Genomic DNA, 5,791 nt, shown 5'->3' with positions numbered 1-5,791 from the left:
CATGTACTTTTATAATGCCTAATTCAATCCAGTGGTGGAGGGTAGAAGAAGTGACTCAAAAAGGATCAAAAGAAGACTGAATTATTGGCAAAGCTTTATGTCTTAAGTGGAGTGGTGGTATATGAGTATCACTGCACCTTATTATTTTTTGCTGCATGAATATATTAAAATTGAAAAAATATTTTAATGAGCTTATAGTCCAAAGTTTTATAGAGGAAGAGTATTGGGGGGAGTTAATCATCAATTTTCTAATTTGTTCTCTCACTGCAGTTATTTTGCTTTTTCTGGAATTCATACAAAGAACAGATTTGCTGGGTTACAGGGTAAATGCTTAAGTGTTCTGTTTCTCTTTGCTAAAATACGTGGGAACACGTATTTTATTTACATATTTACATTTACGTATTTATTACATAAAACATATGGGGGTTTTATTTACATATATTAAGGAGTCTATTTTCTTTATATCTTCATAATGAAAATCCATCTTATAAATATTTAATTGACAAGGGTGGACCGGACAAGTATTCTGATTTCAGAATTGCAACAATAAATAATGACCTAATTGCAAACGATGTACTCATGTTTTCTTCTTAAAGCTAAAATATATACAAGTGATCTTTTATTGCATGAATGAGTCCCTCTCCTATTCTTTTAAAGCAGTTAATAGGCAGATAATAGATGACTACCTTCAATTCATATATACAAAGAAAAATACTACAGTAAAATTAATAAGCATATACATTTTAGGCATATGGTATACACATTACACATTCTACAGTAACGCATTACAGTACGTAGGTTGGAGTGGCCTGTTTACTTTTCTATCCAATAAAGTACTTTTCTAACTAGAGTATTGCATCGTACAGAATTCCACTACTTCCAGATAAAGGACCTTTGGTAAAGTGCACAGATATTGCAATATGCATGTTATATACTTTATAGCTATTATAAGCATGCATCAATGACAGTCTTCTTTTGTTTGTTCGTTTTTTGCGGTACGCGGGCCTCTCACTGTTGTGGCCTCTCCAGCTGCGGAGCACAGACTCCGGACGCGCAGGCCCAGCGGCCGTGGCTCACGGGCCCAGCCGCTCCGCGGCATGTGGGATCTTCCCGGACCGGGGCACGAACCCGTGTCCCCTGCATCGACAGGCGGACTCTCAACCACTGCGCCACCAGGGAAGCCCAATGACAATTTTCAGTTGTTTTATAGTCGCATTATTTCCACATATGGAGACATATATACTAAATGCATACAACTAACCACATACGCCATATGATTTACAACATGTACATTCTACCATTAGCAACTTCTCCTTGGAATCAACGTGAAATTGTTTTCAATGTACAGATATGTTATTTCCATAATTTTACAAAAGGTCAAGCGAGTTCCTACATGAATAACAATCACTTGACTGTGTACTGAAGGCTGTGAAAGAGGCGGTAGAAGTCTATGCACACCTAAGCACTCTTTCCTCCTTACAGGTGGTCATTTGAGAAGTTTTTTAGAAGAGATTTTTGATGTGTGTGGTAATTAATTGAAATAAATGAAGAATCTGGCTCACACCCAGACTAAATCTGCTTCAACAGCGCCCGTCCTCCAGCTCTGAATGTCAGCCAATTAGTGGAGAAGTTTTCCGTGGCTACTGCCCTAACCAGTTTCCCTGTCTGACAGCTCCATTTTCAAACTCAACCAGGGAGGTAAGACTTAACTGTTATTCCGTTTTTTCATTTTGTCCAGAAGTAAACTCAGCAGATAAAATGCTGAGTTTTTTCCAATGGCTGCTCACCCGAAAAACACAACACAACCCATGACCCTCTCCTCCAAAGTGAATGAATGAACAAATGAGGGCTTTGAGGTTCACTGATTGAATGTACAGCGAACAGGTTAATTTTCTCACTGGACACAGTACAGAGAATTTTATTTTTCTACTTTCCTATAATGAATTAAGAAACGGAGACAGGGAAATGTAAAATTAAAGATCTGCAGATTCTGATGTACTTAGCAGTTTCATGTAACCCACTCCAGAATTTCCCCAAAAGTAAGGCAGAAATTCTCCTTTGGACTCTATAGAGCTGTAAATAAAACACATTTTTTTTTTTAACAGATAGCATTTACCTTTTTCAGATTTTTATTTCTTAAAATCTGATGAAAAATTTGAATTACTGACATATTACCAGCTTTGAACAACCCAACTCACTAAATTTTTTATTTTAAACTAATGCCTATACATTGATGAATAGGGCATGTAGGATGTTACAGATAATGACCACACAACAGTTCATACTGTCGGCAAAAGGCACAGTTAAAAATATTGCTGACTTGCTACCCTTACGTTACACAGGAATAGGTCAGTTCAGGGAATTAAAATAATAGTCAACAAACAAACAGTAAATTTTTCAAGATGCAATCTACTCGTATCTCATGTCCTTATACTGAGACCAGTCCATTTGTGAATGCGTCAGCCCACGTGCAAAATGAGAGGTGAGATTTTGCCACATGGAGAAAGCAAACACGACTCAGAGCCCAATGAAGTTAATGGGAAATAAAATACATAACGTTTATTGGACTTTAAAACAGTGAATTCCAAAATAATTAAGTTAATAAAAGAATCTCACTCTTTTCTGAACTAAATTAAATGGCTCTAAAATTAATTTCATTGGTTTTTTAATTCACTGTTAACTCAATAAAATGAGCTTTTAAAATTAACTTCTTTGTTTTTGAACTCACTGCAGTAAAAGTCCATAAATGAACTTTGGGAAAAAAAAGTCATGAGTTAAAAACTCATTCCAGATTTAGTCAGTAGTCATCTGATATGTAGATAACAAAGGCACATAGGAGATCTGGGAGATTTTGCTCAGAATATGTAGCCTAGGATTTTAAAGGGTCCATTTACCTACATTATATCTATTATATGGAAATGAGAAAACTCCTCTCTTCTCAGAAAGAGGGGCAAAGTATGACAAAGAGAAATCATTGATTTTAAATAATTATCTAAGAGATAAGGCATATAGAAAACTAAATTGAACTTTCTAACTCTGCTGATCTAAGATGTAAGGTGATAACATAATCTGAATATTCCTGAGATTCTGCTCTTTAAGTCATCTAATTTATAAAAGTTTTCCTGTATCTCTAAAATGGCAAGTAAGTATTTTATAATCTCCAATTCATCCTGATGTGTATATTAAAACAAAGGCAGAAGGAAAGGCATTTTGCGTGTATTTCACTGGCATATTTGGATAATAAAATCATGGAGAACAATTTCCCTCTTAAGTACTTAAATTTTAATATTGGAGCTCTCAATGCATACCTGGGGCCTATAATTATAATAAGATATCTTTCATATTTGTATTTTACTTTCCCTTCTTATTGCTACCAATTTACCTTAGACTATGATTAGCCCACGCTTGGATAATTATAACAACATCTGGGCTTCCCTGGTGGCGCAGTGGTTGAGAGTCCGCCTGCCGATGCAGGGGACGTGGGTTCGTGCCCCGGTCAGGGAAGATCCCACATGCCGCGGAGCGGCTGGGCCCGTGAGCCATGGCCGCTGCGCCTGCGCGTCCGGAGCCTGTGCTCCGCAACGGGAGAGGACCCGGCAGTTAGAGGCCCGCGTACCGCAAAAAAAAAAAAAAAATTATAACAACATCCTAGTTTATCTTCCCAACTCATCTTCCTTACTCTTTGGAAGTTTAGAAGATGCTGGTCCCTCTACCTGGAACATTTCCCCAGCAACAACCCTACTCTTAGCACGTACTGTTCCTGACTCATTCCAACTTTCCAGTTTCAAGACAAAGGTCACTTTCCTCAAAGTCCTCTCTGACCTAATCTCCAAGGCCAGGTAGGTCCCACCCACAATATAGTGCCTATCACATCTCACTCTTACTACTGCTAGGCTCTGGTCCCTCATGATGGTGGAGATGGGTGTCTTCTTGTTCACACGTGAATTTTCAGTACTTCACAGAGTTCTTGGCATATAATTTGCACTCAGTAACTATTTGTTGAATGAATAAATCCTTCACCAGTCAGCCTGCCACTTATTAAATATTGCTTTCATCTTGGTACCTTTTTAAGAAACGTCTCTCCTTAATTAGGTCATCAAATCTCAACTCCTTTGTTTCACGTCATGTATAATCTGGTTTATTGCCTCAGAGTTCTCACAGGTGCTTCTAAAACCTGACACCCATTTCTCTGCCTAAGGTACTTGCCTCCCTTCTCAGCTCGAAATTCCCATTTTTCTGACATCTCCTCTAATTTTATGTCGATTAACATTGATATTTTCATTGTTCTATACATATATTTGCCATCCAGTTTAGTCCTTGATTACCGTATTAATTTTGTTCCCTAAGTACACTGTAATTCTTTGGAAGCAGTAACTCCTTGGCGGCCCTTACAAGATTATAGACTCATAAACCAGGAAACAAGATTACAGGTTCATAACACGTTGAACTAAATATATGACCTGCTTCAGACTCCTACTTACAAAAAAAAAAGAATATTCATGAAGCTATGGAAAGTGAGTAAATCACATATTAAATCGGATCCCTAGTAAGTGGTAAAGACGCCACGCACAGCTCCTCTTTTAAAGTATGTTCCTTCATGCCACTGATTGATCAGTATAGACCTGTACTGATTCTCCAATTAAAGATATCTTTGATTTAAAACCCTATGTAGGGCTTCCCTGGTGGCGCAGCGTTTGAGAGTCTGCCTGCCGATGTAGGGGACACGGTTCATGCCCCGGTCCGGGAAGATCCCACGTGCCATGGAGTGGCTGGGCCCGTGAGCCATGGCCGCTGAGCCTGTGCGTCCGGAGCCTGTGCTCCACAACGGGAGAGGCCACAACAGTGAGAGGCCCACGTACCGTAAACAAACAAAGAAACAAACCCTATGTATTGGGCTTCCCTGGCGCTGCAGTGGTTAAGAATATGCCTGCCAATGCAGGGGACACGGGTTCGAGCCCTGGTCCGGGGAGATCCCACATGCCGCAGAGCAACTAAGCCCATGCGCCGCAACTACTGGGCCTGCGCTCTAGAGCCCGTGAGCCGCAACTACTGAGCCCACGAGCCGCAACTACTGAGGCCCACATGCCTAGAGCCTGTGCTCCGCAACAAGAGAAGCCACTGTAATGAGAAGCCCGCGCACCGCAACGGAGACCCAATGCAGCAAAAATAAATAATAAAAATAAATAGATTTATTTAAAAAAACCCTATGTATTGTTTTTCCAGATACCCACTCCTACTTTGTAGTCTTAGGTGAGCTACTATTTCCGATACTTAACATAAGGGGATAGAATTCAGAATGTTTTTGTAAATCTTGAACACCTTTCTTGAACATCTATTTCCTATTACTTTCGTGTGAAATAAGCCTTTAAAGATGGCCTGGCCAACAAATGACTCTTTAGAGCTACATTAGAGGCTATTAATAGAAAGCATTTGGAATGATGAGACACTGAGGGCACCGCAGGGGGGCTGGGGGGCTCGAGGAAGACTTCAGCTGGAAGCTGTAGAGAGTTGTGGAGTCGTGTGTCCTGAGGGCCCCGGGGGTATCAGTTTCGGGAAAGCTGTCTCTGATACTCAGCTGGACCCCCTGACTGATAAAAAGTGCTACTGCCAGGCTTGTGGCCACGATGCAGGGCGCCCATAATCTCTGGAATCATCACTATATTAAGAATGATTCTAGAAGTTAGAGTCTCTGTTCAAGCAGTTCAAGGCGATAAAAGGGATTGGCCTCGGATGTGTCCTTTTGTGTAAAGTTTAGATAAGACTACAAGAAGAGTGAAATAAGTCCTTTAAC

This window comes from Neophocaena asiaeorientalis, unplaced genomic scaffold (assembly GCF_003031525.2).
Source record: "Neophocaena asiaeorientalis asiaeorientalis breed wild unplaced genomic scaffold, Neophocaena_asiaeorientalis_V1.1 scaffold267, whole genome shotgun sequence".
Taxonomy (NCBI): Eukaryota; Metazoa; Chordata; class Mammalia; order Artiodactyla; family Phocoenidae; genus Neophocaena; species Neophocaena asiaeorientalis.
This window is presented reverse-complemented; position numbering follows the sequence as displayed.